This window comes from Sapajus apella, unplaced genomic scaffold, assembly GCF_009761245.1.
Source record: "Sapajus apella isolate SASKATOON/1434 unplaced genomic scaffold, GSC_monkey_1.0 scaffold28, whole genome shotgun sequence".
In the NCBI taxonomy this organism is placed as follows: domain Eukaryota; kingdom Metazoa; phylum Chordata; class Mammalia; order Primates; family Cebidae; genus Sapajus; species Sapajus apella.
The window spans coordinates 11,354,357-11,364,362 of NW_022436968.1; positions in this window are offsets into that span (position 1 = coordinate 11,354,357).

A 10,006-nucleotide genomic window follows, 5' to 3' on the forward strand; every position below is an offset into this window, starting at 1 on the left:
AATACTTTCACTAAAAAATACATTAAATAAACACTCTTTAAGTAGTAATATTTCAAATTATATTTACAGGTAAAAAAAGAAAAAAAAAGCCAATATTCTCACCATAGGTGCCTGGTTGAAGAATATCAAATAAAACATTTTTTAATTGTGCCTCAAATTTGGATGAAAACAAATGTTTTGAGAATGTCTGGCAAGACTTCTATGACTTCCCATCTGTATTATACATTTATCATACACTATTTTTATGTTTTCCATGTGGCCTCCTGTTTGGTCCTTATTGGGCTTTGATTTTTCTATACTTACCTTTATTTGCAAGTGTCATTTGAGTACATGAGAACTATAAGCCCCCAAAAGTAAAAATTTGCTAAAGAAACTAATGAAAACAGAAAAAGGGAATACTATAAACTTTCATTACATTAAATTTTCTGAATGAAATATTTACTTCCAAACTGATACTTTTTTTCTCATAAAAACTGAAAATTTTACTGTTATCTCAGATTTGCATGAAATGCATAATTTTTCCATTAAAATTAATCAAAATATTTGTGCCCATTTAATAGCTATTTACTATAGCAGCAGGATATTTGGGAATTAAAAATTTTAAGTGATAGATGCATAAATATAAACATTTATGCCATATATATATACACACACACTGTGCGTATCTGTAAATATATATTCTATATAATACATATACACAGCAGTGTATATATATTATGCAGCATTTATATAATATATATTCAAAGCAGTACCATCAACTCTTTTTTTCTTTTTTGAGGCAGAGTCCTGCTGCTTTGTCTCCAACACTAAAGAGCAATGTCACTATCTCAGCTCACTGCAGCCTCTGCCTTCTGGGATCCTAGCTAAGTCCCCCCAAGTAGCTGGAACTACAGGCACACGTCACCATGTCAAGTTAACTTTGTATTTTAGTAGACATGGGGTCTCACCATGTTGGCCAGGCTGGTCTCAAACTCCTGGCCCCAAGTGATCTGCCCACTCTGGCTTCCCATGGTGCTGGGTTTACAGGCGTGAACCACCATGCCCACCCAACTTATTATATTTTTTTCACTTCTAAGCAAGGAAGCAATGTTTCCCAACAGAAAAATCTGCACTCAAATGATCAAATATCAAAATAATAATTCTCTACTTGAAAAAGTAGCATTACTGACATTAAATATTATTCTTATGATTAAAGATCAATCAGGTATAATTGAAATAAAACTTACACAATCAGCCAAATGAAATATTTGAGAATGGATGTAACATAGGTTGTCAAAATATAATTATAATAATGGAAATCTAAAATTAAAGAGATATTATGACAAAATCAGAAACTATTTAAAGAAGATGTGGAACAAGTAATCAAATAATGACAATAATCCCCTATGGAGGGTTAGATAAAGGAATATTGAGGACACCACAGTTGAGATATTTAAACAATTAGTACAACATTCAAAAAGTTGATTGTAAGACTAGAGAACAAGTAAGTTCATTAAGACAGACAAGTCACAACATAAGCATAGCTTCTATTAAGTACAAAAAGGCTACATAAATGCAGATAAAGTTTTCCTAAAATTAGCCGTGAATAGACCTTGTCAGCTCTAAAATAAAATCACTTTCAAAGTGCAATTCCAGACACAAGATATACCAGTATGGTAATGAAATATATTGATCCTAGGTAAAATGATATACATAATATTTGCAGAAATCAATAACCCATTGCCATCCTAAAAAAGTACATTAATTCAATGCATTTTAATATTTATTAATAAATGAATCACTGAGTTTATAAGTTTCAAAATGTATCACTCTAGATTCAAAAGAGTAATTCATCCTCAAAAGGGCCAGACTAAATAGATGTTCTTATAATAGTACATATTTCAGAGAAACTATAAAAAGTGTAGTATTAGAGAAGTTAGCTGAAAGATAAGTTAATTTTAGGTCAATTTGAGTTAAGGGATTCTTGGATACTTGATAAAACTTTATTTCTGGGTGTGTCCAGAAAATATTAGTATTTGAATCAGTAGACAGAGTAAAGAAAATCTACCCTCACCAACACAGGCCGGCATCATCCAATCTACAGAGGGCCCAACTAACTGGACCATAAGGACAGAAGGAAGATGAACTTTCTCTCTCTTCTTGAGCTGGAACATCCATGATCTCCTGACCTTGGACATCAAAACTACTGGGTCTCAGGCCTTTGAAGACTCTGGGACTTACAGCAGCAGCCCCTCAAACTCCTATACCGCAACTCCCACCAAATCCTTTCTCAGGCCTTCAGCCTTGGGCTGAGAGTTATTCCATAGGCTTCCCTTGTTCTCACGCCTTTGGACTCAGGTTGATGTATATCACAGGCTTTCCTTATTTCTTGTTTGTAGGAGGCATATTGTGAACTTCCCAGCTCCATGATTATGTGAGCCAATTTCCATAATAAAACTTGTTTTATATATCTATATACCCTGTATCGATTCTGTTTCTCTAGAGAACCTTGACTAACACAGGCAATTATCAGTAACATATAGAGCAGCATGATATTCTGAGCCAAATTTGTAAACCATGCTTTGTTATCTCTCCATTCCCATTTTTAATTCATTTTCCACCTCCATTTATCTTGCCTCTTATCCTCCAGGCATTTGTAGCCACTGGGCTTTCAAAATCTTTGAGTTAGAACATAATAGTCCAAAACAATATTTTTTCTATTGCCCAATCGAAATTTTCTCTTTCACAATAATAATACAGATTTTATCCGGAAGGAAATCAATTGGTTGACTTTATGGTAGGCATGATTAATAAACCTAATGACCCCAATAATACATGCATTTCAAAAGAAGAAATTATTCATAAACGTTGTTCAGACCATCAATGTAGTTGTGTCATGTGATTAAAATAAAGTCCTTTATTAATAAAAATGGTGACAATGTAGTTGTAGGATTTCTAGACTAAGAATCCATAGCTTGGAATCTTGTCTGCTCTTTCACCAACAAGCCAGATAACTTTGATGGTGTATTTTATCCCCAGGTACATGTTCCACACCTTTGAAATATAGTAACCAGTGACTTTTATAAGGGTGGTAATCCATCACGCTCTTTTGTTAAGCACTCACCCCACAAGCTAACAACGTAAAAACTATTGTTATTCTTATTTTTCAAACGAAGTCGATGCTTAAAGAGGTTAAGCATGTAACCCAAGCACGCAGTCAATAGAGTAATATTACATTTTCTAATTGACATTAAAGCCATCTTGCCATAGACTGTATTGTGAATATTAACAGCCTTTTAATCTACACCTTTGAAGTATTTAATACAGTTCACCTTTGAACAACACAGGAGTCAGGGACACCAACCCTTGAGCATGTGAAAATCCACATACAGCTTTTGACTACCCAAAAACAGAATTACTAATAGTCCATTGTTGACTGTGAGCCTTACCAATAATATAAACAATCAATTAACACATATTTTATATATGTATTATATAACCTATTATTATAATAAAGTAAGCTAGAGAAAAGAAAATGTTACTAAGGAAATCATAAGGAAAAGAAAATTTATTTGCAGTACTGTACTTCAATACACTAAGTTTGTGTGGTCTGTTTACAAGATGAATTGTCTGAAACAGAGAGCAACTGCAGCTGCAGACCCTATGGTACATATAAAGCAATTCAACTTTTTCTGGTAATGCCATGACTTTTCTCTGCTTCGTGGGAGTACTAGCAGCATCACCACTGGCCCTTCTTATGAGTCCCATGGTGTTAAAGGCTTACACAATTGCACTAAACATTAAAAGATATGCAAGAACTGTAAGATATCGTTTTTTTCCTGTCATGTGTAACATACTGGAGAGTCAAACCACTCACATGGAGACGATGAGAGTCACATGGTGTTTAAAGAGGTTCTGGCAACACTTAGACTCATTGTAATTAAGGATAGGAGGTGGTTACAAAATTATTACATTAGTACGGTATGTACTAAAGTGAATTGTATAAAGTTATAATTTACTATTGCATTTCTATGTTTTTCTTGACTGCAAATGTTACCATGTATGGTCTATGTATGTGCATAAGTTTTCATAAACATTTTTATAAATTTGTATATATTTTGTGATACAAAATAGGCTAGTATCTACATATTTTATGCATTCATGACATACTTATTTTTTAAGATATCTCTATGCTACATGATTTGTAAGTTTTTCCATATGGTTGTAAACCTCCAAAAATATTCCAATATATTTATTGAAAAAATTCTGCATGGAAATGGACCCATGCAGTTCAGACTCGTGTTCTTCAAAGGTCAACTGTTTGTCAGGAGTCTTAATTAAGAATTCGCACTCACAGGTGGTTGCTAGCATTTGATGGATTCTAATCAGGATTCCGCACTTAGAGCCCACTTCTACATCTTGGACTATTTCCATCTCTGATCAGCAGTAGTTTGCTAATTAGCTAACTGATGGTAGAAGAAATTTTTCCTGGCAAAATTAATGTTAACACAGATAAGTGGACTGGCTAGAAATATTTACAAGTACGTTTGTCCTTGCATGCAGAGGATTTTGAAATCTATGATCCCAGAAGACAACACTTCAGAGTGGTGCTGTGACCCACCTGGATTGCAAGGTGCGTGGTTGGCTGACAGTCTCCTGCTATGTCAGGTCTTCCCCTCACTCTAAAGACTCTCACTCTACAAAATCGCTGTTTCCTTTCACATGTGTCATTCCTCAATAAGCCTTTTGCACTCTTAATCCTATATCAATACCTGCTTCCACAGAAAACGCAAATCAGCACAGGTGTTCTGGACTTATGACACAATTGGATCTATGTTTATCCTTTAAGAGAGGATTCTGTTGTCTGATTCTGACTCACTTAGCTGTATTCTGCCTTCCTGGAAGACTGAAACATCTGCCTTGAATAAGTCTATTCATGCAAGGTCCACTTCAAGTATCTAAAGAACAGAGGTCTTTATATCAAACTCCCACAAAAGAGCAGAGTAATAGATTTTATCACTGTTGTTTGATTGTGTGCTAAGAAATTGTGTCTGTGGAAGAATCTAGACTGAAGCTTGCTCTCATAATTTCCCGCCTCTTGTGAGTTGGAGAGAGGACACCTGGGTTGAAGCAAAACCTATAGATCTTACCTAAAAAATGTCATAATTGGGAATGATGATGCTGACTTAAATCAGTTCACAGCATGGTCAGGTTTTTCACTAAGGCTGCTTAATACCAAAGGTCATTTACTTAAACTTCTATGCCATAATATGCTTCCCTAACTTGTCTATAAAAGATTAAGTATCCAGTGACATGTTAATAAGCTATTCTCAACAAAAGGTTTCGGAAAACTTGCTTACTATATTTCCCTCTTGAAGATTTCTAACATAAATTACTGTGTTGTAGGTTTTGGGAAGTCATACAGTTTAAAAAAAAAAATGACTTCTGCGCTCATCAGATTTTAGAAAGGAAATGGACCACTTGATCCTGTGTCTCAAATTTATTTAACCACTGAAGTATCTTTTTTTGATGAGAAACAAGCTTTCTGTGGAATTCTACCTAGGAATGAAAGATAAATATGTATTTTATCTCCAAAATTCTATGATTCTTTAAAAAAAATTGGCAAATTTCAGAAGATGGTCTACATAAAGTATTCTTATTAACAAGGCCTTCCTCTTTTTCATAATCAAGCTACCCTTTCCCTGGACATATGCTGCAAGACAGCAAGATTCAGTGATCCACCCATTTCGAAGATTATCAGCCTCTATGGACTTCACTGAGTCTGTGCAGATTTTCAAAGTTCCCCATGCTCTGGTCCTATAGTGCTCAGCCATAATTACCAAGCATTACTCATGATATAAACCTTCTATTCAAAAAACTTCTCTGTTTCCTTTATTTCCATCTCTCTACTTTTGCTTATTTATTTATTTATTTATATATCTTTTGACCTGATGTATCTTTTCTTAGAACTTCAAAGTTTGGTGCATGGCCCCTTCCTTACAAACTTTCTCTAGCAGTTGTAATCTACTTTGAGCTCATAATTCAATTACATACACACTAGAATCAGCTGTGGAGCTTCTGCTCCAAATGTGCAAACCTTGAGACATCCCTGAACAATACTGATTTAGTGGATCTGGTATGGAGTCCAGGTACCCATAGGTTCACAAATCTCTGCTGGCACTTCTGATACACAGAAAGAACAGAAAAGCCTCTGACATATAATGTGCCTCCTGTACCAATCAGCTAAACGTGTTTTATTGCTTCCAGCAGGCCAAGTGCTCTGCTCGGGGGACTGGATTGCACAGGACATGGTATTACTCCTACTCACACGTAGCACAGAGCGTGGCTGTTGGGAGAAATTCAATCAGCTGAAAAAGTGGGTACAGGAGGAGATGACCCAAGATGGCCATTTAGGAACAGCTCAGGATTGCAGCTCCCAGGGAAAGCGCAGAGGGCGAGTGGACACTGCATTTTTATTGCCCACAGACTAGGCAATTCTCAGGCAGAGGAGCTCCACGGGTCGCCAGCCCGGCTGTTTCGGACAGCGCAGCTGTGCCGGCCAGCACCGCTGTTTTGCCCCGCGCGGCTGCTTTGTTGGCACCCCGGAGCAGCAGTTCTCCATACAAAATACACCGGTCCAGGTGCCCTTTTCGCTGGCGATTGGAGCCATGGGAAGTCACCCATTCATCTGTTTAAAAAGGGGACTGAGCAGGGAACCAGGACAGTAGATTCCAGGGCAAAAAAAGCGACACGAATCTCAGTGCTGCTGTATAAGCCAGCGCAGTGAGTCGCCGGGAAAAACACAGACCTCGGCGCCTCTTGGTGGATCACGAGGTCAAGAGATTGAGACCATCCTGGTCAACATGCTGAAACCCCGTCTCTACTAAAAATACAAAAAATTAGCTGAGCATGGTGACACGTGCCTGTGATCCCAGGTACTCAGGAGGCTGAGGCAGGAGAATTGCCTGAACCCAGGAGGCGGAAGTTGCGGTGAGCCAAGATCGCGCCATTGCACTCCAGCCTGGGTAACAAGAGCGAAACACCATCCCCAGAAAAAAAAAAAAAAAAAAATGGGGGCTCTCAGGCAGGGAGCCAGGCGATCAGGCTCCGCTGGTTCCATCCCACAAAAGAACAGCAATCAGAAACTCTCTAGATTGAGAGTTTCACAGAAAGCGCTGAACCCAGGACAGTCCAGCTCTGTGGGGGAGGGACATCTGCCATTACCAAGGCAGCCCACCACTAGGGAGGTAGTCAGCCAATGCTGAGGCAGCCCGCCATTGCCAAGGCAACCCGCTGCAGAGAGACTCCACCTTAACAGGGGTGGGCCACCCTTGCCAAGGCAGTTCTAACTATACCCATATAAACAGGACTGCAGGGAAGTTCACTCAGCAGCTGGGTGGAGACCACAGCAGCACAGCAAAGCCTCTACAGGCGGACAGTGACTAGGCTGCCTCCTTGCTGGGCAGGGCAGCTCTGAAGGAAAAAAAAAGAAGGCACCAGCATAACGGAAACTCATAAAGCCCTAAGTCCCTGGGACAGAGCATCTGGGAACAAAAAGCGGTTTATGAGTTCTGCTGCAGCAGACCTAAACATACCTGCCCAACAGCTCTGAATGAAAAACGGAGCTCACAGCTCAGCATTTGACCTCCTATAAAGAAGAGACCGTCTCCTCAAGCAACTCCCTGACCCCTGTATATCCAAAGAGCCACCTCATAAAGGAGAGATCAGATTGACACTAGGCGGGTATTCTTCTGGGACAAAGATAGCAGAAGAAGAAAACTGGCAACAACCCTTACTGTTCAGCAGCTGCTGCAGGTGATCCCCAGGCAAGCAGGGCCTGGAATGGACCTCAGCAGACCTACAGCAGAGGGGCCAGACTGTCAGAGGGAAAACCAAGAAACAGAAATAACCTCATCATCAACAAACAGAATGTCCACTCAGAGACCCAATCGGAGAGCCAGCAACTACAAAAACGACAGGTGGATAAATCCATAAAGATGGGAAGAAACCAGCGCAAAAAGGATGAAAACACCCGAAACCAGAACACGTCTCCTCCTACAAGGGATCACAACTCCTCACCAGCAAGGGAACAAGGTTGGATGGAGAACGAGTGTGATGAAATGACAGAATCAGACTTCAAAAGGTGGGTAGTAAGAAATTTCTGTGAACTAAAAGAACATGTTCTAACCCAATGCAAAGAAACTAAGAATGTTGAAAAAAGATTTGACGAAATGCTAATGAGAATGGACAAAATAGAAAGGAATATAAATGAATTGATGGAGCTGAAAAACACGACAAGAGAACTTCGCGAAGCACGCACAAGTATCAACAGCCGAATTGAACAAGCAGAAGAAAGGATATCAGAGGTCGAAGATCAACTCAATGAAATAAAATGGGAAGGCAAGAATAGAGAAAAAAGAATAAAAAGGAATGAACAAAGTCTCCAAGAAATGTGGGACTATGTGAAAAGACCTAATCTATGTTTGATAGGCATACCTGAATGCGACGAGGCGAATGAATCCAAGCTGGAAAATACTCTTCAGGATATTATCCAGGAAAACTTCCCCAACCTAGCAAGGCAGGCAAATATTCAAGTCCAGGAAATACAGAGAACACCACAAAGATATTCGTCAAGAAGAGCAACCCCAAGGCACAGAATCGTCAGATTCAACAGGGTTGAAATGAAGGAGAAAATACCAAGGGCGGCCAGAGAGAAAGGTCAGGTTACCCATAAAGGGAAGCCCATCAGACTCACAGCAGATCTCTCAGCAGAAACCCTACAAGCCAGAAGAGAGGGGGGGCCAATATTCAACATCCTTAAAGAAAAGAACTTTCAACCCAGAATCTCCTATCCAGCCAAACTAAGCTTCATAAGTGAAGGAAAAATAAAATCCTTTGTGAACAGGCAAGGACTCAGAGATTTCGTCACCACCATGCCAGCTCTACAAGAGCTCCTGAAAGAGGCTCTACACATATAAAGGAACAACCAGTACCAGCCACTCCAAAAACATGCCAAATGGTAAAGCAAATGAACACAATGAAGAATCTGCATCAACCAATGGGCAAAACAGCCAGCTAGCACCAAAATGGCAGTATCAAATTCACACATAACAATATTAACCCTAAATGTAAATGGACGAAATGCCCCAGTCAAAAGACACAGATTGGCAAATTGGATAAAAAGCCAAAACCCATCAGTGTGCTGTATCCAGGAAACCCATCTCACATGCAAGGATACACAAAGGCTCAAAATAAAGGGATGGAGGAAGATTTACCAAGGAAATGGAGAGCAAAAAAGAGCAGGAGTTGCAATTCTCATCTCTGATAAACTAGACTTTAAAGCAACAAAGTTCAAAAGACACAAAGAAGGACATTACATAATGGTAAAAGGATCAATGCAACAAGAAGAGCAAATGATCCTAAATATATACGCACCCAATACAGGAGCACCCAGATACATAAGGCAAGTTCTTAATGACTTACAAAGAGACTTAGACTCCCACACAATTATAGTGGGAGACTTTAACACCCCATTGTCAATATTAGACAGATGAATCAGACAGAAAATTAACAAGGATATCCAGGACTTGAACTCAGACCTGGACCAAGCAAACCTAATAGACATTTACAGAACTCTCCACCCCAAATCCCCAGAATATACATTCTTCTCAGCACCACATCACACCTACTCTAAAATTAACCACATAATTGGGAGTAAATCACTCCTCAGCAAATGCAAAAGAACGGAAATCATAACAGTCTCTCAGACCACAGTGCAATCAAGTTAGAACTCAAACTTCAAAAACTAACCCAGAGCCGCACAGCTTCATGGAAACTGAACAACTTGCTCTTGAATGTTGACTGGATAAACAATGAAATGAAGACAGAAATAAAGTCGTTCTTCGAAACCAACAAGAATGAAGACACAACTTACCAGAATCTCTGGGACACATTTAAAGCAGTCTCTAGAGGAAAATATGTAGCAATAAGTGCCCACATGAGAAGCAAGGAGAGATCAAAAATTGAC